At 40.6% G+C, this 26,746-nt stretch overlaps 1 protein-coding gene across 2 annotated transcripts in view; it reads left to right on the forward strand.

The window, feature by feature from the left end:
* The first annotated feature begins 1,291 nt into the window (after positions 1-1,291).
* LOC140186707 (phosphoprotein associated with glycosphingolipid-enriched microdomains 1) overlaps positions 1,292-26,746 on the forward strand; it is a 99,546-nt gene continuing 74,091 nt past the window's right edge. For both annotated transcript variants that reach the window (XM_072241200.1, XM_072241209.1), the window contains exon 1: positions 1,292-1,534. The gene's annotated coding sequence lies outside the window, so the exon portion shown is untranslated. The remainder of the gene's footprint in view (positions 1,535-26,746) is intronic.

Consider the following 26,746-nt stretch of genomic DNA (forward strand, 5'->3'; position numbering starts at 1 on the left):
GGGGTTAATGAATTGAATAGAATTAAATTGAAGTGACTTTATTACTTACATCCTTCATATACATGAGGAGTAAAAATCTTTATGTTACATTCCTGTCTAAATGTGCAATGTACAATTTATAATAAATATTATGTACAACAGCATAGTCAATATAACATAGAAATACAGTTGCGTCAGCATGCATTAAGCAGTCTGCTGTCCTGGTGGAAGAAGCTGTCCCTGAGCCTGTTGGTCCTGGCTTTTACGCTGTGGTACCATTTCCTGGATGGTAGCAGCTGGAACAGTTTGTGGTTGGGGTGACTCAGGTCCCCAATGATCCTTCAGGTCCTTTTTACACACCTGTCTTTGTAAATGTCCTGAATAGTGGGAAGTTCAGATCCACAGATGCGCTGGGCTGTCCACACCACTATCTGCAGAGACCTGTGATTGAGGGAAGTACAGTTCCCATACCAGGCAATGATGCAGCCAGTCAGGATGCTCTCAATTGTGCCCCTGTAGAAAATTCTTAGGATCTGGGAGTTCATACCAAACTTCTTCAATCGTCTGAGGTGAAAGAGACGCAGTTGTGCTTTTTTCACCACACAGCCGGTATGAACAGACCACCTGAGATCCTCAGTGACGTTTATGCCAAGGAACTTAAAGCTGTTCACCCTCTCAAACCCAAATCCATTGATGTCAATAGGAGTTAGCCTGTCTCCATTCCTCCTGTAATCCACAACCAGCTCCTTTGTTTATGTGACGTTGAGGGAGGGGTTGTTTTCTTGACACCACTGTGTCAGATGACTTCTTCTCTGAAGGCTGCCTCATCATTATTTTTGATTAGGCCAATCAGTGTAGTGTTGCAGCAAATTTAATCAGCAGATCCAATCAGCAGATTCTGCTGCCGTTCTTTTCTTTCTTGTTTTTGTGGCTGTCTAGAGATGAGAATTTCAGAGTTGCATACTTTGATAATAAATTAATCTTAGAACCTGCAATGAAGTACGTTGAAGACTGATCCATGTGAATACACTTACTCACTTACTAACTTAAAAATTGGACTAACAAACCTGTGCATTGAGAGCAACACACACAAAATACTGGAGAAGCTCAGCTAGTCGACAGAGGGGAATAAACAGTAGACGTTTCGGGCCGGGATCCTTCACCAGAAGACTCGGCTCCCTTCAACAGTCCGACCAATGCTTTGTAAAAGTATAGGGGGCGCTCTAGTTCCGCTTCAGTCCGCGGGTGGTTTAATCACATGGTTAGAGAGGGCGGTTGATAGGAAAAGTTTGAGAGTCCCTTTTACTGAAAGATGAGTGACTATGATGTGAATAAACTGCGCACCCGTTCATTGTGAGGTAACATTACTCATCCTGAGGAGGATTTGGTTTTATTTGCTTTATTTGTGAAGTTGCATAATGCGATACAAGGAATGTGCTGCAACCAATGCCAAACAACTGTGTTGCGCTGGGAATATTCGCTTCAGGGGAATCGGCAGGCACGTAACATTGAACCCAAGAAGCAATAAATCACTTTAAGAGATTTATTTTTCAGAGTAAGTGCTATATCCAGTAATCGTTCTTTCATTTGACTGTGCAGTTTTATAACCGTAAATGATTCTCTTAGAATTGAAGCACCATTTTAGGTTGTGGCTAAGGTGAGAAGCGAAGTTTTTAATCTGTTGACCTTTTGCTTCATACAGCACGATGGATTAAGTCCGTGGTACCTGCGGCTAAAATGCCAACTGGATAACTAATTCATACTTTAAACATAACATATTTTCACATTTCTCTCCGTGCAAGGGAGCGAGGTGTGCTTTTGCCAGTTCATTGAAAGAAATATAAAATTCTGCACGTTATAGGACACGTGCCTTCAAAATTAATAGGTTTAAAAATCGCAACCTCGCCTTGCCGATTTTAGATGAGAAATTTGCCAGACTGTATACTGTGCAAATCCACTTAATAAGCCTTGTCAACTTGACCTCCAGCTTGTATTTACACTGTGCATGAACGATTAGTGGATGATTAAATGTGTAAATAGCACTGAACCGCTCAAAATTGATTTCTGCGTCGCATTTTCCTGAAATTGGAAGATGTGATTTCGGCTTAACCATTACAACCATAGTAATTTTTAGGACCTGAATAAACTGTGGGTCGCTGAACTCAAAAACTGCTCCATTCTCATCGTTTATCAGCTGCAGCTGCTGCCTACTGACATCGTTCATCCTTGGTGTATGGTTCCTTCAACGTATATGCGCCCCGTCTATTTATATACAGGCGTATATAAAACAAACGATAAGATTTTCACTGTTGAATAATACTTTCCGCTCCTCTATATAATCATATTCGTTTCCAAATAGACCTTTCGTTTCAGTTATGAGATATAGAAACGGCAATTTCCATTTGGTAATAAAAATATAGTAGACCACGCCAGGAGATTATCGTGCTTATTTAAGATTTACAGCAGAGATGCGGGCTATGCCATCGTAGCTAATCAATGTTGGTCTTCAATTCGAACACAAGCTGACTCACACCCGACAGCATCTCATGGATTTGTCCTGAAAATTGTCTACAAGTACCTATCAGAAACGTCGACCATCCATGCCTCTGCTCCACACGTTACCTAACCCGCTGAGTTCTTCCAACAGCTCAAAGTTTTTGCTTTTCAGAATGTTGACGATCTAGGTCAAGCTACCCCCAGTCTTCTAGCTTCTTGGCAAAAAAAAAGTCTGGGCTGTTTTAAATTTTAGATTTTAAAATAACAGACATTTTCTATAAAATATTTTCCTGATTTTTTTTAAAGCAAAAGATATGAAAGCAAAATGATAGTTTCCGATTTAGCACAATCTTATTAAATATTGCAACAGACCGCACAAACGTGGTGGACTCCTAGTCCTATTTTGCTAGGCCAACTTCTGAGCGTAAGGGTTTGTTCATGAAATTATCAGTTTTGCAGATATTCACGTTCTGCAAAGAACAAAAATTTAAGTTTCATACATATTAGTTATTGGTATTTCAAAGCTTCTTATTCCTGTAGTTTGCCTCAGACATTGAACTGAAGAGGTAAATTAAATACAAATATAATCGAAATATACTCTTAATGACACACAAGATGTTGGTGGAATGCAGCAGGCCGGGCAGCATCTATAGGAAGAGGTACAGTCGACCTTTCGGGCCGAGACCCTTTGTCAGGACTAACTGAAAGAAGAGATAGTCAGAGATTTGAAAGATGCTGCCCGGCCTGCTGTGTTCCACCAATGTTTTGTGTGTGTTGCTTGAATTTCCAGCATCTGCAGATTTCCTTGTGTTTGTGTTTTCATACTCTTAACAGTTATGTTCCTTATTGTTTATCAAAACAGCAGGAATATAAGCGACACACATCAAAGTTGCTGGTATAAGCACATGAGCTAGACTGTTACATACATTCAAATAATGCTAAGAATGTTATGAAAATAAGAACTCATCAGATTAAAAATAGGGACCATGCATATAGAAATATGTAACACACACAAAATGCTGGAGGAGCTCAGCAGATCAGGCAACATCTATGGAAAGGAATAAAGAGTCGACATTTTGGGCCAAGACCCAGTCCTGATGAAGGGTAAATCACAAACACGAGAAAATCTGTAAATGCTGGAAATCCAAAGCAACACACACAAAACGCTCGAGGAACTCAGCAGGTCAGGCAGCATCTATGGATAAGAGTAAACAGTCAATGTTTCAGGCTGAGACCCTTCTTCAGAAATGATGAAGGCTCTCAGCTCAAAATGTCAACTTTTTATTCATTTTGTGTGTGTGTTACACTGGATTTCCAGCATCTGCAGAGTCTCTTGTGTTTATAGGAACATGCATCGGACCATGTCAAACACAAGAAAAGATCATATAAGCTGGTTGAAAAGTAGATTTCTTGGATTTTTAAACCATGGCCTTGAAATAACATGATTTACTCGTGAGCATATTTAACACAATCTCTAGAATTCCATTCTCACCTGTTTCCAGAATCCTTAAACAGTTAATTAAAACAATTAGGTAGATATTTTACATGTTTGAAAATTGGTATCCAAATATTAATCTTGTAAGTTGTTTTTCACCAGATTCTGATCTTGTGATTAATTTCAAATACATTTTTTATTATGCATAATCTTAACAATTTATAACCCTTAGTCTTATATCTGTCATAGTTTAATGATTTAAACAATTACTTTATTATAAGTAGGTTTGTTGATAAATGGAATATAGTCAGAGTGATACAGAATGGAAAGAAGCCCTTCAGCCCCACATGTCCAGAGCAACGAAGATGTCTATCACAGCCAGTTTCATCTCCTAAGCTTGGCCCATATCCACCTAAACCTTTCCTATACATGTATCTGTCCAAAAACTGTAATTGAACCCCCCCCCCTCTACTTTTCTAGCAGCTCACTCCACATACTCAATTTGTGTGGAAAAGGTAGCTCCTTGGTCTCTTTCCCAGGAAAAGATTCTGACATTATCTAGGTCGCTCTTGTTTTTATGTATACCTTGTAAGATCACCCCTCAGCCTCTTGCACTACAGGGAGAAAATTCCCAGTCTATCTAAAGTCTCCATATCACTGGAAAAAAGACTATGACTTTATCAGTTCCACTCATGATTTTATAATCCTCCTTAAAATCACCACTCAGCTTCCTACAATCCAGCCTATTCATTCTCTCCTTATAACTCAAGTCCTCTAGTCCTGGTGATGGGCTTGTGAATCTTTTCTGCACCCTTTCCAGCTTAGTGACGCCCTTCCTTACCAGCATCTTGTACAGCTATAACACGACGTCCCAGCTAGTTATTGCCATGACTGGTGAAGGAACTTTCTTCAACATGCTGTCTGTCTGTGTTGCTGACTTCAGGGAGATATGTACTTGTATCCATAGAACTCTGTTATCTAACTCTCTCCAGGGCCTTGCTATTTATTGCGTAAGGCTTGCCTTGCAAAATACAACATTTCACATTTGTCTGACCCACTTCCTTGGCCCACTTTCCCAGATAATCTAGATCCTGCTATAATCTTAGATGATTAACTTCACTGTCCATGATACAACTAATTTTGGCATCATATGAAGACTAACCATGCTTAATACATTTCCATCCAAAAATCTGTTAATATAGATAACGAATAACAGAAGATCTGGCACCAAACCTTGTGGTACATTGCTGGTTATATGTCTCCAGGTATTTCTCAGATTGCATTCCTCTACTGTCACAATCTGACTCCTTCCACCAAGCCAATTATGTATTCAGTCGACTAACTCACCCTGGATCCCATGTGATCTAACCTTCTGGACCAGCCTATCACGTGGCAGCATGTAAGGGCCTTGCTAAAGTCCAACAAGGGAATGTCTACCACACTGCCTTTGTCAATTTTCTTGGTCAACTCTTCAAAAACCTCAATAAAATTTATGAGAGACAATTTCTAACACAGAGTTACGCTGATAATCCTGATCAATCCCTGGCTTTCCCAAGACAAGTAGATCCTATTTCTCAGAAACCTCGCTGAGAATTCTCATCCCAGATGATAGGCTCATCAGCCTGTAGCTCGCTGACTTGTCGTTGCCACATTTCTTAAATTAAGGTAAAATATTAACTATCCTCTAGGTTTCTGTTACTTCATGCTTGACTAATGCTGCTACAAATATCTCTGTCAGGCTCCAGCAATTTCTTCCCTACTCTCCCTACAGTGTCCTAAAGTACACTTTTGCTGAGTCCTGGGCATATATCCATCTTTATACTCTGCTTCTGCCTTTCTCCCATGGATAATCCACCATTTTGATTTCAGGTTATTTACAATGTGCCTTGATTCACAATTAAGAAAGAGGTAACAGTGTAGATACTCCTTTTAGTGGTGGTGCTGCTCTATTTCCAGAGTTACATATTAACCAGAGGCCAGAGAGTTTAGGAAACTACAAAGAAATGGTGCTTCAACATTAGATTATGAGAACACTCAGTCCTCTTTTTATGCAACACACATCAAAGTTGCTGGTGAACGCAGCAAGCCAGGCAGCATCTCTAAGAAGAGGTGCAGTCGACGTTTCAGGCCGAGACCCCTCATCAGGACTAACTGAAGGAAGAGTGAGTAAGGGATTTGAAAGTTGGAGGGGGAGGGGGAGATCCAAAATGATAGGAGAAGACAGGAGGGGGAGGGATGGAGCCAAGAGCTGGACAGGTGATTGGCAAAAGGGGATACGAGAGGATCATGGGACAGGAGGTCCGGGAAGAAAGACAAGGGTGGGGGGACCCAGAGGATGGGCAAGAGGTATATTCAGAGGGACAGAGGGAGAAAAAGGAGAGTGAGAGAAAGAATGTGTGCATAAAAATAAGTAACAGATGGGGTACGAGGGGGAGGTGGGGCCTAGCGGAATTTAGAGAAGTCGATGTTCATGCCATCAGGTTGGAGGCTACCCAGACGGAATATAAGGTGTTGTTCCTCCAACCTGAGTGTGGCTTCATCTTTACAGTAGAGGAGGCCGTGGATAGACATGTCAGAATGGGAACGGGATGTGGATTTAAAATGTGTGGCCACTGGGAGATCCTGCTTTCTCTGGCGGACAGAGCGTAGATGTTCAGCAAAGCGATCTCCCAGTCTGCGTCGGGTCTCGCCAATATATAAAAGGCCACATCGGGAGCACCGGACGCAGTATATCACCCCAGTCGACTCACAGGTGAAGTGTTGCCTCACCTGGAAGGACTGTTTGGGGCCCTGAATGGTGGTAAGGGAGGAAGTGTAAGGGCATGTATAGCACTTGTTCCGCTTACACGGATAAGTGCCAGGAGGGAGATCAGTGGGGAGGGATGGGGGGGACGAATGGACAAGGGAGTTGTGTAGGGAGCGATCCCTGCGGAATGCAGAGAGAGTCCTCTTTTTATTGTCATTTAGAAATGCATACATGCATTAAGAAATGATACAATGTTTCTCTGGAGTGATATCACAGAAAACAGGACAAACCAAAGACTAACACTGACAGAACCACATAATTATAACATATAGTTACAGCAGTGCAAAGCAATACCATAATTTGATGAAGAACAAACCATGGGCATGGTAAATAAAGTCTCAAAAGTCCCAGAGTCGATTGACTCCCGAGTTCCCGACAGCAACCGGTAAAAGGGAGAAACTCCCTGCCATAAACCTCCAGGCACCGTCAACTTGCCGATACCTTGGAAGCAGCCGACCACAGCCAACACTGAGTCCATCTGTCCGAAAACTTCGAGCTTCCGACCAGCCCTCCGATACAGCCTCCTGAGTGCCATCCTCTGCCGAGCGCCTTCGACTTCGCCCCGGCCGCTGAAACACACAAGGCCGAGGATTTTGGGGCCTTCTGCTCTGGAGATTCCGGTTACCACACAGTAGCGGCAGCAGCGAAGGGGGCATTTCAGAAGTTTTCCAGATGTTCCTCTGTTCTCTCACATCTGTCTTCATCAAATCAGAATTGTGCACGGTTCCCTACTTGACAGATAACAGATATTTATCACCGGAGAGGCCATGCGCCACATAGTATGGAGTTGACAATTTCTGGCAATATCAGTATTAATTATCCACCCTAATAAGTCACATTGCAGTGCACTTAAGACTCAAGTTCTTATGAGTCTGGAATCTGGATAATGGGCTTACCAGGTATAAGGAAATGTCATATGTCCTAAATGACACTTATAAACCAGTTGGCTATATACAGGGGACTGTTGGGCAAGTTTGTGGAGTGGTACAGGCAGAATCGCCTGCTCCTGAATGTTGCTAAAACCGGGGAGATAGTGTTTGATTTTAGGAGGAAGAGGACGGTATACATTCTGGGAGAGGAAGTTGCAGTGGTGGTGGCGTACAAATACTTGGGTGTTCACCTTGACAACAGACTTGACTGGAAAACCAACACCGTGGTGGTTTACAAGAAGAGGATGAGTAGACTCTATTTTCTAAGGAAGCTGAGAGCCCGTAATGTGTGCAGCAGGATGTTGGCGATCTTTTACCAGCCTGTTGTGAGTGCAGTCTGCTGCTTAATGTTGGGGGAGCAGCATCAGTGCTGGTGATGCTAAAAGACGAAATAAACTCATCAGAAAGGCTGGATCCATCCTTGGCTACAACCCAGACTCTTTTGAGTTACTGATGGAGAGGAGGTCTTTAAACAAACTGTTATCCATTATGGACAATCAGGCACATCCTCTCCATGACCTACTGAATAAGCAGAGAAGCACCTTTTCGAACAGATTCATACAGCTCCGTCGTCACTAGGGTCATTACAAAATCTTTCCTACCAAATGCAATAAGCATATACAACAGTTCATTTCTGTGCGACAGGAGAACACACGTCATAGTACAATAGTCTCTGCTTTATTAGTTGGTACATTATTATTGCACATTGGTACATTATATTATTACTAGTTTTTACACAATTATTATTCTGTATTTATTGTTAGTTAAGCACACTGCTAAGTGTGTTTTTAAATGTTGCTGCTGTAACAAAAGAATTTCCCACTCGGGATCAATAAAGTATGAATATTATTAATCCATAAAATCGATATTGCTTTCAAAAAGTGAGGTGCTGCCCTGACTTTGTGTTCAGCCTCATTATAACAGTGCAGGCAGCCACAAGCAGATAGATCTGTGATAGATCCCATTCCTACCCAATTGTCTGTGGCTTCCAATGCTGATGTAACATGGCCCAAAGTAAGCTTGAGCATCTCATTATCTGTTTCGATCTGTTGAAGACTTATGGACTCAATATAAAATAATCACACTTTAGATTTTTTTTTCTCTGTTTGTATCAGAACTAACCATTTCCACTGTAAATCCTCCACCTGCGATATTAGTTCTATTTAGCTCTCACAACCTGACTTACTGGGCATTTCCCACAGTCTAACCTATTATCCAAAAACCCTGGTCTCACTCTTTAGTAGATATTGCATTGTCTTGTACATCCCTTCACCAACTTTCCCTGCAACTTAAAACTAATTTATTTTTCTCCCTATCGCAGTTCTGATGAAGATCTGAAATTTTAACTCTGCTTCTCTTTCCACAGATTCTATCTGATATGCTGAATGTTACCAACACTCTTTTTGTTAGTAGTACTGATGTCAACTTTATAAAATGTCAGATCTGTTAAGTGAAGTTAAATTATCTATTGGAACTTACTCTATATCTTTTCTCATTAGTCTGCACATCTGACTTTCTAGACTTGCAAATAAAACACTGACATATTCATTATAATAATAGATTGAAAATCTAAATATACACCCTTTTATAAAAACACCACCCACAGTAAATCCAAGGTGCTCTGTATTTCATTTTCTGTGTTTACCAATTAAATATGGGTTTTTTTGTTAACAGCTGGAAATGCATTTCTTAATCTGGAATCCAGTGCAGCTTAATGGAAATGCTGGTATCTTATTATGAATATAGTAGAGATATAAGAAGGGTTATCAGCCTGAGGAGTATTTTAAAACAATATTGAGGTGGTTATCAACATTTTAAAGGAACATTCTTCAGAAAATTATGAAATATTCATTTGAGATTTCACAACTTAAAGTCATTAGTTTACATCATCCTATTTGAATATTGTGTGTAGGAATTATAGAAAAAAACAAATGCTTATCACATTGATTCTTGAACTTGCGCTAGCTAGAATTAAATATTCTAATCCTATTTCTTTGCTCTTTCGTAAAGCATTTTATGTGAACTATTTTCAAATACTTACAATGTCTCTTTTTAAATCTCATTTTGAACAGTTGCATCTGGCCAAGATGTGGCAGAATTTACATTTTTTCTAATTAGCTTCCTTCATGAAACTTTACTTCATTTTAGCAGGACAGATCATCTAGATTACAATTGTTATATATTCAGGGACGAAATTTGTATGGTCATAATTTTTGTCAAGATATGCCACGACCAATCTCAAGGCTAAAGGACTCCATTCCACTTTTGATTGGTGATGACAAATTTTGGAATTACTCTAGAGAAAATGAGATCTGTATGTGTCTGAGACCTCGTAAGCTGCAAGCCTCATGGAGCATGTATTAGAACTCTCATTTTAAACAAACAGTTCATATATTTGAAGGTGTATAACTCTACAACAGGTGTCAGCCACTCGACACCTCAATACTTTTCCCCTATCTCATAAAATTTTGGCTGATCTGAATGTAGCTTCAATTCTACATTTCTTTCTAATTGAGGTAACCATTAATACCTCTGTCTGAAATTTTGAAAGGCATTGCTTCTATTGCCCTTTTTTAAAAAAAAGTGTTCCAGAGATTACAAACATCTAAAATTTTTTTGCTTTATCTCCATCTTAAATAGGTGCCCTCTTATTTTTAAACATTGAGCATTAGTTTTGGATTCTCTCACAAGTGGAAAACATCCTTTCTATATCTACTTCATCAAAGCTCCTCAGCATTTTGGTTGTCTCAGTCAGGTCCCCTCATTATTTGTCTCACCTATCCAACCCATTCCAGATACTAGGCCAATAAAGTTAATCTTAACTGACTCGAGAGAATTAACATTCTTTCCTTAAAAATTAATCCAGTGCCTTACACGGTATTTCCAATATGGTCTACCAATGCCACACTGAGTCAAAATATAATCTCCTTACTTTTCTTCAGCTACCTTGCAATAAGCAACAATGATCTGTTAGCTTTGTTAACTACTTGTTGTGCCTCAGTACTATTTTTTTATGAATCATGCATTAGAATGCCCAGATCACTTCACAATCTCTTACCATTCAGATAATGTTTCTTTTAAAATTTGTAATAATAGCACAGTTTGAACTGGCTTTATGAAGTTTCTGAGAAAAAAACAGCAATATGCACTTGCAGACTAGATTGCTAACTTCCATTCCATTTGAAGCTCTAAGAAGTGTGCAATGAAATCTTTGCTAAATTCCAGAAATAGCTATTCCTTTAGCTTGAGTGTTAAGTTGATTAATGAGATTATTGGATTCTGTCCTCTATTCCCCCTCCCCCGCTCTTTTTTTTAGCTCTTTATAAAGAACTCTTGGAGCAGGATAATTTTAATGAGTTCACCAATTCCAATGCATGGCTGCCTTGAAGAATGCAGATGATTAGTATTATAGATAATGTAATATTATTAGAGAATTGTCTGATTGTGAAATATTACTTAGAGTGCTTTTGTCTGTGTGAATATACAGTATTTGCCAGAAATTCCATTGGTGTAGCCAGTATGATATGATAGCCTATGATACCGTTGCATTCAGCAGGGGTGTGGAGAAACTAATAAGTGGTAAGGGACAATGTTCAGTCCTAAATAAGTCATAAACATTCCTTTAGGAGATATAACATGGGGTATTTTACAAGAATTCAGGGAATATGGGCTCTATAGGTTGATCCAGCATTTAATTGCCCATCCCTTGAGAAGATAGCGATGAGTTGCCTTCTTGAACTGCTACAGTCAACAAGAGACAATTTATTTCAATTCGAATCAATGGCTCATTTCTCTTTAGATAAAGAAGTCAAAGGATATATGCACAATTACTCCATTAATGATCTGACAAATTTTAATAATGATCAAACAATCCCTATTGCACTGAAAATGAACTGTTACAACTACTGTAATTACTTAGAATCTTACAGTTTTGAAACCAGTTATTTTGCTCAATTATACCAGTGCTTATGTTCCATACGAATCTCCTCTCCCTTCACAAGTGCCATTGACTTTTAATCTCTTCCCAATAATGCTCAGGCTTTTCAGCAGTCCAGCAATAGGTGTGTGCAGCGAATGCTGCCTTTGTAACTGAAATCTGATGAACATAGACATATTCAAGATGTGCTAATTAGATCAAGATTCAAGTTGCTACTATAAATAAAGAGGAGCCAATCATCAAAACAATCTCTTAGAAACCACATCTTCCTAAAGACGTCAGAATTATCTTTTTGATTTCTTCCAACACTTTATCAAGCACCACTCCCTGCCTAAGCCTTCATTAAATGTATTGCACATGCCTAGTAGTTTGTGGTGAATGATTATGCTGGAGTTTGATCCGTGAAAATAACTTGAAAGATTTGCTCTCACTATCATCTTACTTGTATAAGGGAATAGTTAAGAGTAAGTAAAACTATTGAATCAGAACCTATTGTCAAAATAACAGTTATTGGCTCCTGCCAACATTTAAATAAAATTGCAATGGGTGGGAGGAACAGGCACACCATTTAGCAGTGATGTCCAAAAGTTGGTTATGGTGTTAGAACACTCCAGCATTAACTTCTTAGTTATGGCTCATTGTGTCTGATTCACAACTCAAATACATTGAATTAATTAGTACTTGTACTAATTGACCTCAACCCAAAATAATAGCCTTTTCCGTGTTATCTGTAGCTGTCAGTGAAGTTCCCTAGCAACAAAAAAATACCTTGTGAAATTTCATTCCCATAGCAAATTATAGGGGGGAAAGGGAGAAATGTATCTCTGTTGTTTGTGTTAAAAAGATTTCTTAATTTCAAACATGACTTGCTATGAGTTTAATGGAATCAGAATGTACAAAATGAATAGAAACAGCAACAAATGCCCAGACATTTAGGACTATAACTAAAGATGAATTCAACCCATTGCAATTACAGCATAATTATATTGATCAATCTTCTTTTTCTCTCGCAATTAAATCTTTAACTCTTATTTATTTTTCTGTACCCAGCTTGCTGCTGCAGTTACCTACTCTAGTTTACACTTTCTTTCTCGGAATAGCAGCATCCTATGATTCTCTGAAGACAGCATAGGGTTTGTCTGCACAGTTTCTACATTAGGAAAACACACCCCTTCCTCCTCCTGCATCTCAGGTCCTGACGACACTTGGAGAAGCTTTATTGCATGACCCTCTCACAAATATATCTTCCCTTGTAATGAAAGCACAATTTTGCTGGAGGCATTGTGCAACATTTTGCTCAGAGGAGAATAACCCCTTTTCTCTGGCCTAATCCTTAAACTGAATTCTTCAACCCCGGAAACAATAAACTGAATCTTTTTTTAACACCCTCTTTAAGATCTTCACTTCCTTTCTAAATTTAACTGACCACATTTGGATGTAACATTATTTATTGAAGAAGTGGAATATGTGCATAACATATAAGATATTATTGAAGAAACATTATACGTGTACATCCAAGGTAATGACCCTGCTTTTGTATTCTGGTTGGTGTATTCTGGTATGTCCTAACCAGCTCTTGTAAAACTATCAGCTTTGCCCCTTGTATCCTTGTCAAGAGGCAGACATTCCTTCAGCTTTCTGAAAAGGTAGTCAGTGGCACAGTGACATAACTCCATTGACTGAGGTTGAGTCCTGATCTCAGGTGCTGTCTGGGATTTTCTTAATATCTCAAAGATATGTGGATTTGTAGCTTAATTAGCAGCTCTAAATTGGCCCTGGTGTGCAGGTGAATGATATGATAGAATCTGAAGTGAGTTGTGGGAGAAGGAAAATGGATGTGGGTGGTCAAAGCTCAGTTGCCACACTGTAGGATTCTATAAGTATATATCTCTAGTTTCTGGTTTCACACCATTGCATGGTTTAGCAATGGATGTAATTTATAACTTCATGCATGCAAGGCTTATTTTATGTTTAATAATTAAACCATAATCATAATTGACTAATCAGTTAGGTTGGGAATTGAAATAATTTATTTTTACTGGTGGTTGAAAGTCTGATAACGATTAGTTTCCCCCGGATCCCTTTCTTCTATAATACACACTCCTCTCCTATCAAATTCTTTCTTCTCCAGCCCTTGACCTCCCCCCCCCCCAACTTGGCTTCGCCTATCACTTTCCAGCTATCTTCTTTCCCCTCCCCCCTCCCACCTTTTTATTCTGGCATCTTCTCCCTTCGAAGAAGGTCTCAGCCCAAGTCATCGACTGTTTATTCTTTTCCAAATGAAGCTGCCTGACTTGCTGAGATCCCCTAGCGTTTTCTGTGTGTTGCATTAGTTTCCCTGTGAGTTTCCATCTCCCACAATGTCTGACCTGCTGGTGTTATCCTACATCTCTGCAGTTTGCAATATTCATGTTACTTTATATGTGCTCTCACTCTATATTTGACCTCACTTCATGGCATTTTAAGAGTGTTTTATTTTTTTCAGATTCTCATATTCCAATTCTCTCCATTAACCCATCAACCGGATGACCTCGGTTAAAGCTAACCCCCACAGTTTTACCCACCTCATGATAGCTGAGATATTCCCCTTGTCCTATTCATCTATACACTTTGCAATATACATTACTGTGCAAAAATCTTTGACACATCTATATAGCTCGGGTGCCTAAGGCCTTTGCACAGTACTGTAGTAATTTTATGTATTGTACTGTACTATTTCCACAAAAAAAGCAACACGTTTCATGACATATGTGAGTGATGAAAAACCTGATTCTGATATGGGTCTCTATTAGGGTACTGAGAGTGGGAAGAGGGCAGGGAGAGGGGAATCATCATTGGCAAAAGGGGAGGGGAGAGGGAAGCACCAGAGAGACCTTCTCTCATGATCAGTAAGCCAATTGTTTGAAATCAAATGATCTTACCTGGTGTCTCAGAGCTGGGGTCTGCACCCACACCATCACTCGCCCCAACACTCCTTCTCTGCCACTTGTCCCACACCCCTCCCGCAGCACTCTACCCTCAGATTTGCAGCATCTGCAGTTTTTGATTTTCAGATTCCAATTCTGTATTGGGATGTTTCAGAACATAAGTAAGAGCTTCAATCCTTTTTTCAGTTTAGATAGAGCCACAAACTCTGGTGAAAGCTTCAAAGTCATTTTGTTTTGTAGTGTTGTCTGATAGAAATCGAGAAGTAGCCAGAGATTTAGCTAGAGAAACATTGACTTAGCCTGATGCAAATAATACATACATCAATAAAGACTTGGATCTGCACCTGGATCTATGGTTTTACTAATCTGCCACTTTTCAGTGATCATACAGCAACCGATAATGAAAAATATCCTTAAAACACTACCTTTCCTCTCTATTCTACATTGTCTAAAACTTAAATTTGCCACGCATGGTGGAATATGAATGTTGACTTTAAATACCCAGTGACTACATATTTCACATTTTTATTCATTATGTAATTAGCTGCTTCTAATCTGCCAGCCACTGTGACTTATGGATAACATATTAGACAGCTGTGCTTAACAACATGTTGTTTTGACTTTATGCACCTTTAGTAGAGATGCTTATACGTGATCTAAACTCTGGAGATCACTAATAAAGGTAAAAGTTCAGCCGTAGAACAAGGACAAAATGAGCAGAGGAGTAAACTCAGTTTCTGTTTCCACCAGGTTTCCTTTCTTCCTATCAGCTTCATTAGTCATTTCAACCCAGCACAGGGGTGTTTCTCTTCAGCTGTTCTATTTTGAAGGGAAGGCAGGTGGTATGTGGAATCCTGATGAAGGATCTCAGTCCAAAATTTTCACTATGTATTCCTCTCCATGGATTCTGCCTGGCCTGCTGAGTTCCTCCAGCATTTTGTGTGTGCTGCTCTGGATCTCCAGTATCTGCAGAATCTCTTATTTTTGTGGCATGTGGAATTCCATTCAGCCTGTAGCTGGGATGAAATAGCCTTCCTTGCTGCATTGCAGATTTCTTTAATCTGACAATGCCATATTCTAGCAGTAACAATTACTCTAGGCCTAGGGTTCCCAACATGGGGTCTACAGACCGCTCACTTAATGGTAGGCGTCCATAGCATTAAAAAGGTTGTGAACCCCTGCTCTCGGCTAATGAGGGAACCTAAGGGCAGCTTTAAATTCTTATGCTGGGATCCATGATCCAGTCAGCTGAAGAAAAAGGAAAAGGAATGTTATTTTCCTTACAAGCTCCACACACCGGCAATGCTATCTATGCGCATCATAGGACCTTACTCCTTTAGTTCAAAGCTGTGGCTCAAGGTTTAAAGTTATGTATATCTGAATAGGTAGAAATTCCAACCTCATAATATTTGGTATTGAGTGATGTCCCCAGAACCTCCTGTATATACTCTTGTGTTTAGTTATTACTTGATATAAACCTTAAAAATCAACTTTTGCACATTTCTTTTGGAATAAAAGAAGACAAAAATAAGTTAATCCAGGTAGACTTTGCTTCTTATAAAGTCTAGGTATCAAGAAGTAGAGAATGGTAATTCTGTATAAAAATATATGGTGTGCTATATTATATCTCCAATAATACCCTCAGCCATTTATATGCAATTAATTACTTTAGAACATGGAAGGTGGAAGGAAATAGCAAGGTCCTAAAGAGTGCAACATGAAGAATGAACAATATATCATGTTTGTACCCCATGGGAGCTAGTTGCTTTAAATGATGACAAGTGATCTTTAGTTCCCCAGAAATCACAGAGAGGATCTTACTTTAGTGTCTGCGACAAAACCCGGCATCTCAGGCAATACAAAATTCCTCCCATATTGCCAGTAGTGTCAACCTAGATGGTATGCTTAACTACTCATAAGCTTCAGCCTTGAGGGCTGATTGGGAGAATCTATCATGAACTGAATAGTGTTTCCTTTTTAAGAATACTTTCCATCTCTTTCATAATGTGATTATGTATTATTTGTGTGATAACACAGGAACATTATACTCTTAAGGAATACAGCTCCTTACATTTGTTCAAGTGGATCTCTGAGCATATTGTGCTGGGAATTTGACACGCATCATTAGGAAGGAAGTGGATGTAGGATCATATTAATGAAGCTAGAAAGATGGTGGGACTGCTCTTTCCTCTTGTTGTTGCCTTGTTTTTGATCAGAGGAGGGCTGAACTGAGATCGAAATAACAGGGTAGGACCTTTTCCATGGTTCCCACCTACTCTAAGTTTGGGACTCACCCAAAATTTCCAAAACAGCAATCTAGGAGCTGGGGAATTAAAGTATTTGCTGCAGGCAGCACTGAAAATACTCCAGTAAACTTTTTATAATGACCATCTTAATGGATTATAGACACCTCTCTTGGAGAGGTGTAGCAGTGTTAAAGGGCTGGTTGTGAAGTCAGAAGTGAGACAAAGTTTTCACCATCAAGCTGTGGGAAGAGTCAGAACCAAGTGGGACGTTGAAAACTTCACTGATGAAACTTTTACAGAGGTGGACACACCAGGAGTGCAGGCTTCAGATAATGGGTAACCAGTCAGGGGAGTAAGCAGTCAGTGTGTTCACCTGTGGCCATTCCCCTCGGCAACACGTATACCACTTTGGATACTGCTGTGGGGTGGGGGGAGTGACAAATCGGGGCACAGCAGCAGCAGCCAGGCCAGTGGCACTGTGGCCAGCTCTGAGGGTCAGCAAAGAGATTGTGATTGGACACTCAATAGCAAGGGGGTTAGACAAGAGATTCTGTGCCTTGAGAAAGACACCAGGATGGTGCTTTGCCTCCCAGGAGCTAGGGTCCAGAAAGTCTCCGAATAGCTGCAGAAGATGCTCAAGAGGGAGGGTGAGCAGCCAGAGGTCGCGGTGCACATTGGCACCGATGACATCAGCAGAAAGGGGGAAGGGGTCCTATGCAGTGAGGAAAGGGAGATATGAAAGCAGCTGAATAGCAGGACCTCAGAGGTAATTATCTCTGGATTACTCAAGGTACCACGTGTTAGTCAGGGCAGGAATAGGATGATAGTACAGATGAATGAGTTGCTGAGGAAGTGGTGCAGGGCACAGAGCTTCAGATTTCTGGATCATCGGGATCTCTTCTGGGGAAGGTATGACTTGTACAAAAGATATAGGTTACACCTAAACCCAAGGAGGGCCAATATCCTTGTGGGCAGTTTTGTTAGAGTTGTTGGGAAGGGTTTAAACAAATTTGGCATGGAGATAGGAACTGGAATGACAGGGCTGAGGATAGGGCTGTTGGTTTTCAAGCAGAGGCAGTGTGTAGTGAGACTGTGAGGAAGGACAGGCAGATGAAGGGGCAAGACTGCAGACAGTGGAATGATTTGAAGTGTAACATGGGGGCAAAATTGGAAAAGGTGATGAATACAGGATTGAAAGTGTTGTATGTGAATGCACACAGTATACAAAATAAGGTACATGATCTTGCAGCGCAGTTGGAGGTTGACAGGTATGACATCACTCAGTCATAACCAAAAGAAGATCACAGTTGGGAGCTTAACATCCAATGAAACACAATGTAACAAAAGGACAGGCAGGTAGACAGAGGGGATGGGATGACTCTGTAAGTAAAAAATGTAATCAAATCCTTAGAATGAGGTGACATGATTGGAAGCTGTGGAATCTTTGTGCATAGAGTTAAGAAATTGCAAAAATAAAAGACCTTTATGGGAGTTATATACAGGCCTCTGAACAGTAGCCAGGATGTGGGATATAAATTATAATGGGAGATAGAAAAGGCGTGTAATAAAAACAATGTTACAAGATTCATGGAGGATTTCAAAAATGAGGTTGGTGCTGGATCCTAAGAGGGGATTTGTAGAATGTCTGTGAGATGGCATCTTAGGGCAGCTTGTGGTTGAACCCACTAGGGGAAAGACAATTCAGGATCGGGTGTTGAGTAATGAACAGGATTTGATTAGAATCCTTAAGGTAAAGGAACACTTGGGAGGCTGTAATAATAATATGATGGAATTCACACTGCAGCTTAAGGGGAAGAAGATAATGTCAGTGGTATCAGTATTACAGTGGAGGAAAGTGAATTACAGAGGCATGAGAAATGAGCTGGCGAAGTATATTGGCAGGAACCACTTGCAGGGATGACGGCAGGACAAAATTGGCTGATTAATAAGGACAACCCAAAAGGCTTATTACAAAGATAGACACATTTCAAAGATGAAGAAGTATTCTAAAGGGAGGATGAGTGTGCTGACAAGGCATAAAAGCAAAATAAAAGGGCATATAATATAGCAAAAATTAGTGGGAAGTTAGTAGATTGGAAAGCTAACAAGGGACACCTATAAAGCCATGAGAGAAAAGATGAAATATGAAGGTAAGCTACTCAACAATATAAAAGAGGATAGCAAAAGTTTTTTTTTTCTGATATATAAAGAGTAAGAGAGGCAAGAGCGTTTATTGGACTGCTGGAAAATGACACTGGAGTGATAGTAATGGGGGACAAAGAAATGGCAGACAAACTTAATAAATATTTTGCATCCATCTTCACTGTGGAAGGCATTGGCAGTATTCCAGAAATTCAAAAGTGTCAGGGGGCAGCAGTGAGTGTAGTTGCTATTATTAAGGAGAAGGTGCATGGGAAGCTGAAAAATCTGAAGGTAGATAGGTCACCTGAGCCAAATGAAATGTACCCCAGTGTTCTGAAGGAGGTTGCTGAAGAGATTGTGCAGACATTAGTAATGGTCTTTAAATAATCACTAGTTTCTGGAATAGTTCCAAGGGACTTGAAAATTGTAGATGTTTACTCCACTATTTAAGAAGTGAAGGAGGCAGAAGCAAAGAAATTATTGGCCAGTTAGCCTAACATCAGTGGTTGGGAAGATGTTGGAGTTTTTTTTTAAGGATGAGATTTCAGGGTACTTTGGAGGTACATGATAAAATAGGCCAAAGTCTACATGGTTTCCTTAAGAGGAAATGCTTTGAGGCAATAACAGACAGTATGGGCAAAGGAGACAGTGAATGTTATTTATTTGGAATTTTGGAAGATCTTTAACAAGGTGCCACACATCAGACTGCTTAAAAAATAAGAGCCCATGGTATTACAGGAAAAATATTAGCAAGAATATAAATAAGGTTGGCTAACTGGCAGGAATAAATTGGGCCTATTCTGGTTGGCTGCCTGTGACTAGTGATGTTCCACAGGGGTCCGGATTGGGACCGCTTCTTTTCGCATTGTTTATCAATCATTTGGATGATGGAATTGATGGCTTTGTGGCCAAGTTTACAGATGATACGAAGATAGGTGGAGGGGAAGGTAGTGTCGAGGAAGCAGAGAGTCAGCAGAAGAATTGGGAGAATGAGCAAAGAAGTAGCAGATTAAATATAGTGCAGGGAATTATGTGATCATGCACTTGGTAGAAGGCATAAAAACATAGACTTTTTTCCTATCTGTTGAGAAAATTCAAAAATCAAAGGGGCCTGGGAGTCTTTGTGCAGATTCTCTAAAGGTTAACTTGCCGGTTGAGTCAGTGGTAAGGAAGGCAAATGCAATGTTAGCATTCATTTCAAGAGGACTAGAATATAAGAGCAAGGATGTAATGCTTTATAAGGCTTTATATGCTTTATCAGACCTGAATTGAAATATTTTAAGAAGTTTGGACCCCTTATCTAAGGAAAGATGTGCTACTGTTGGAAAGGGTCCATAGGAGGTTCACAAGAATTATTCTGGAAATGAAAGGGTTAATGTACGAGGAGCATTTGGTAGCTCTGTGCCTATATTCACTGGAGTTTAGAAGAATGAGTGGGCGGGGGTGAGGGATCTCATTGAACCTACGGAATATTGAAAGGCCTGGATGGACTAGATATGCGGAGGATGTTTCCTATAGTGGGTGAGCCTAGGACCAGAGGGCACATCCTCAGAATGGAGGGACTTCCATTTAGAACAGAGATAAGAATGAGTTTCTTTAGTCAGAGTGTAGTGAATCTGTCAAATTCATTCCCACAGACAACAATGGAGGCCAAGTCATTGAGTATATTTATTGCAGAGCTTGATAGGTTCTTGATTAGTCAGTGTGTCAAAGGTTATGGGGGGAGGAGGCATGAGACTGGGTTTGAGAGAGATAATAAATCAGCCATGATTGAAGGCAGAGCAGACTCGATGGACCAAATTGCCTTTTCTGCTCCTTTATCTTGTTGTCTAAAAGACCTGAGAGAATGACCAACATGTATCCATTAATCCAGAGAAAAATGTGACCTGTCCCTCTGAAAGGATGCTGAAGCAGTGCTATGTTTTGATGCTTGTCCTGAGCCCAGCGTATAAATGCAATTATGAAGAAAGCACAGCAGTGCTTCTACCTCCTTAGGAGTTTGCAAAGATTTGACATGACATCTAAAACCTTGACAAACTTTTATAGATGTGTAGTGGAGAGTATATTGACTAGCAGCATCACAGCCTTTTAACACTAATGCCCTTGAATGGAAAATCCTACAAAAAGTAATGGATACAGCCCAGTCTATCACAGATAAAGCCCTCCCCACCACTGAACACATCTACACTGTCACAGGAACACAACATCCATCATCAGGGACCCCCACCACAGGCCATGCTCTCTTCTCACTGCTGCCATTAGGAAACAGGTACAGGAACCTCAGGACTCGCACTGCCAGCTTCAGGAACAGTTATTACCCCTCAACTATCAGGCTCTTGAACCAAAGGGGGTAACTTCACTCAATTTCACTAACTCCATCATTGAAACGTTCCCACAACCTATGGATTCTCTTTCAAGGAATCTTCCATCTCATGTTCAAAGGTACAATTTAATGTCAGAGAAATGTATACAATATACATCCTGAAATACTTTTTCTTCACAACAATCCACGAAAACAGAGGAGTGCCCCAAAGAATGAATGACAGTTAAATGTTAGAACCCCAAAGTCCCCCCCACCCATATTTATTGCTTACTCATTTATTATTATTATTTCTTTCCTTTCATATTTCCACAGTTTGTTGTCTTTTGCACACCGGTTGAACATCCAAGTTGGTGTGATCTTCCATTGATTCTGTTTTGGTTATTATTTTATGGATTTATTGAGTATGCCTGCAAGAAAATGAATCTCTGGTTTGTATATGGTGATGTATATATGCTTTGATAACAAATTTACTTTGAACGTTTGAACTTTGTCCCTGATGAAAAATTAGACTGAAGACCATGGGGCCAGAAAACATCTGGGTGAAGCTATTGAAGGTTCTTGCTCCATATTTCACTAATCTCCATCACTGATGATGTATAACAGTGTGAACATTTCTCCACGTATCTCCTGTACATAAAAAACAGGGCAGTTTAATATGACTAATTACTTTTGCAAATGTGTTGGAACCCGTTCTTAACAATGCTAATGAGCACTACTCATCCATTAGAATCATTTAGTAGGATTAGACCATGGTGCTACGTGAACAATACAGAAACTAAACTGAACTACATAAAACAACACAAAACTACATTAGACTGCAGACCTACCCAGGACTGCATAAAGTGCTCAAAACAGTGCAGGCATTACAATAAGTAATAAACATCAATAGGCACAGTAGAGGGCAGTAGGTTGGTGTTAGTCCAGGCTCTGGGTATTGAGGAGTCTGATGGCTTGGGTGAAGAAACTGTTACATAGTCTGGTCGTGAGAGCCTGAATACTTCGGTACCTTTTGCCAGATGGCAGGAGGGAGAAGAGTTTGTATGAGGGGTGTGTGGGGTCCTTCATAATGCTGTTTGCTTTACGGATGCAGCGTGTGGTGTAAATGTCTGTAATGGCAGGAAGAGAAACCCCAATGATTTTCTCAACTGAGTATTGGTAGGGTTGCTCATTACAACTTTGGACCAAATACAGACAGAAGAATTGTGCTCCAGGGGCAAGGTTAGAGTGATCGTTCTTGATAATAAGACATTGCTGACTGCATGTGGCATCAAGGAGTCTTAGTAAAATTAGCATTAATGGGCATCAAGAGGAAAGTAGTCCAATGCCTGGAGATGTATCTCACACACAGGAAAATGATGGCAAATCATGATGTCAATCATCTCAGCTGCAGGAAATCTCCACAGGACCTTCTTATCCTAATTTCTTAACACCATAAGACATAGGAGCAGAATTAGGGCATTCAATCCCTCGAATCTACTCTGCCATTTGATCGTGGCAGATTTATTTTCTTTCTCAACCCCATACTCCTACCTTCCCCCAATAACATTTGATGCCTTTACTAATCAAGAACCTGTCAACCTCCACTTTAAATGTCCCCATTGAATTGGCCTTCACAGTCATTCCACTGATTCACCACCCTCTGGCTAAGAAACTTCCTTCTATTCTGAGGTTGTGCCCTATGGTCCTAGACTCTCTCACCAATAGAAACATCTTCTTCATGTCCACGTTATCTAGGTCCTTCAATATTCAGTAAGTTTCATTGAGATCTCCTGTCATTCTTTTAACCTCCAGCAAGTACAGGCACAGGGTTATCAAACACTCCCCATCATTAACCCTTTTATTCCAGGGATCATTCTCATAAACTTTTAGACTCTCAGATGCCAGCACATCCTTTATTAGATAGGGGGCACAACTCATCTTCATTTGCTTTAATCAACGACACTTCTTCCATCAACAGATCAGAAATAAAAATATTTGCTGGTTTACGTCAAAAAATGAAGTAATCCGAATGCCAAAAAAACAGACATGGACTGATAAATTACAAAAAATATTTATACCATACTAGTGAAGATAATGATATTTTCAGAAGTGAGTGTTAAGCCACCAATTCTTGACATTTGCTGAGATATATATTGCGGTTTCAGTGAGATAAATATTGTAGTGGTGAGTGACTGACATTCTAACACCAGTAAGGCTCTCCACCATCCATAAGTTACAAGCCAATGGTGTGATGAAATACTTTCAATTTGCCTGGATATCTGCAGCTCCATCCTGGTCAAAGTGGTCCATGTGATTGGTACCACATGCACCACTCTAATTATTTACTCCCTCCACCATCAACACAACGTACCAGCAATACGTACATCTACAATGTACAGGTCCCCCACCCCCATCCCCGTGTTATGACAGGGTTCCGACCCCTTGACCTAAACAGTTCACAGGTCAGGAATGCAGACACTAACTGAGATTCCATATGGCGCAAGTGGCCTGCAGCCTCACAGAGGTCAGCAAATCTGTCTCCAAAACGTTTGTTCAAGTGTACATAAGTTGGGCATTTGTATGCTGGGGAGGTATATTTGTATCCTTGCTCAGGCCACTTCCGAACCTGTAAACCCTACCACTAATGGGTACATCTTCACCTGCAGATTCCCTTGCAAGAATGCACACTATTCCTGCCTTGGAAATGTATCTCTGTTTCTTTATTGGATGGGTCTAAATCCTGGAATATTCAACTCAACAGCACCCTGAGAGTACTATCACCAGAAGGACTGCGATAGATTACGTAAACACAAGATAATCTGCAGATGCTAGGGTCAAAGCAACAATCACAACTCACTGGAGGAACTCAGCAGATCGGGTAGCATCCATGGAAACGTCGACCGATCTTTTCCACAGATGCTGCCCGATCTACTGAGTTCCTCCAGCATGTTGTGAGTGCTGCGATAGATTAAGTGAGTGGCTCACTGCTACTTTCAAGAGCAATCATGCATAAGCAAAAAAAAAATTACCCTTGTTGTAATTTTGTTTTAAATTAAGCAGACTAGTTTATAAAGTCTCATTTTTAATAATCACCAGATACACAAAGAACGATGTTTTCAGATACACTTAGGTAAGCTTTTATGTACCAAGAGTGTTTTCATGTCTTGCATGCAGCACTAGCTGTTCTTAATGTGCAGAACTGAGACCCTGTGGTTTTCTGTAACCCACCCATAACGAACACCTGGAGCAAACTTTGCAAAACAAATGATACAAATCAAAAAGTGCTGCAAAATGTCTTCGCAATAAATGACATTAACCTGGTTTACTTGCATATCATGAGCACTCACTGTATAATGAATGACAATGAGATGAGCAGTAAATCAAGGTTAAAGGACTATAAGAACACTACTTTCTTGTCAAAATGGGAAAGCCGTTTCAATTTGCATCCAGCCATCGTGAACTGGACGTATTGTGTTGCACGAATATCATCACCTGGAAATAATTATGTGTGAAGCATAGCAAGTTTAATATACTGCACCCTGAATTGGCTAAGAGTATAACCCATCTCAACCTGGATTAGCCAAATGCATAAACCATTTACCCTAATCTGGCCAAAAGAGAAATCCACCTCACCCTAGACTGGCCAAGTGTGTAACTCGCCCCCACCCACCCCCCAAGACTGGCTGAGTGTGACATCCACCACATTCCAATGTGGCCGAGGGTGTAACTCACCACCCCCTGGACTGGCCGAGTGTGTTAAACACCCCACCCCAGACTGGCTGAGTGTGTAACAGATGCAGAATGCTGGAGGAACTCAGCAGGGCTGGCAGCATCTATGGAAAAGAGTTAACAGTCAACATTTCAGGCCGCGACCCTTCATCAGGACTGGAAAAAAAGATGAGAAGTTAGAGCAAGAAGGTGGTGGGAGAGGAGGAAGAAGTACAAGGTGGCAGGTAATAGGTGAAACCAGGAGAGGGGAAGGGGGTGAACAGTAAACAGTGTGGCCTCCTGTATTTCAGTCAGACCTGGTGTAGATTGGGAGATTTTTGCCAAGCAGCTACGCTCCGTCTACCAGAAAAAGCAGGGTCTCCCAGCGACCACCCACTTCAATTCTACTTCCCATCCCCATGCCGACATGTCAGTCCATAGCCTCCTCTGCTGCCATGATGAGGCCACACTCAGGCTGGAGAAGCAACACCGTATATTCCATCTGGTTAGCCTCCAAGTTCATGGCATAAACATCGATTTCTCGAACTTGCGGTAATTACCCCTCCCTTCATCATTCCCATTCCCATTTCCCTCTCTCACCTCATCTTCTTACCTGTCCACCACCTCCCTTTGGTGCACCTTCCCCTTTCCTCTCTTCTATGGTCTTCTACCCTCTCCTATCACTCCCATGGTCTTCCCCAGTCCTTTATCTCTTTCACCTATCAGCTTCCCAACTCTTCACTTCATCCCTCCCCTGCTGATGGTTTCACCTATCGCCTGCCACTGTGTACTTCTTCCACTCTCCCACCACCTTCTTGCTCTGACTTCTCATCTCTTTCTCCAATCCTGATGAAGGGTCTTGGCCGGAAACGTCAACAGATAACTCTTTTCCATAGATGCTGTCTGGCCTGCTGAGTTCCTCCAGCATTTTGTGTGTGTTGCTTGAATTTCCAGTATCTGCAGATCTTCTTGTCTTTGGCTAAGTATGTATTGCAACTCACCTTGGACTGTCTCTGTTTGTAACATGCTCTACCACTGAGTGGTTGAATTTCAATCCTAAAATAAAAATAGAAATACTCAAAAGATCAGGTAGTATCCCAGTAGAGAGAGAAAAAGAGTTGCCATTTCTGTTGAAGATTCCTCAATCTGAACTAGCAGAAGTTAAAAATATGTAAAATCTTAAATTGCAAAGAAAGGGGAAGGAACAGAGAGTATGAAGAGAAGGTGGAGAACAGGAGACTGATAAAAGAGGAGATGATGATAAAATGTGCCAGAGCAGATGAGGGTACGACAGCCAAATGGATTGATTTAAATTGTTGAATCCTGAAGGCTGCAATGTACCAAGTCAGAAGGTGATGTGCTGTTCTTCAAGCTCACATTGATTTCATTGGAACAATAACCAAAGACAGAGGTTAAAGTGGGATTATACTTTATACTTTATTGTCGCCAAACAATTGATACTAGAATGTACAATCATCATAGTGATACTTGATTCTGCGCTTCCTGCGGAAGATTAAGACGGAGAGTTGAAGTCGCAGACAACTTGAAAGCTCAGGGTCATCCCCAATTCACTGGATGACGAGAAAGTTAAAGGGAAGAACATGCTTGCATGGGAAAGTATCATGAAGAGGGAAGTAGGTAGGTGTTGCTGCAAGTGAAATGGTGCACCAAGAGAGTCATTCCTTTGGAATGCTAGAAGGGAAGAAGTAATGTGTTTCTGGTAGCATCACAATAGAAATGTTGAAAATTAGTTTGTCCATTGCCTGTTTGAGGCTGGTGAGGTGTAAGGTAAGGGCAAAGGGAGCCCTGTCTATGTTCTGGACAGGAGAAGCAGGGGTT

This window comes from Mobula birostris, chromosome 2, assembly GCF_030028105.1.
Source record: "Mobula birostris isolate sMobBir1 chromosome 2, sMobBir1.hap1, whole genome shotgun sequence".
Lineage (NCBI taxonomy): Eukaryota > Metazoa > Chordata > Chondrichthyes > Myliobatiformes > Myliobatidae > Mobula > Mobula birostris.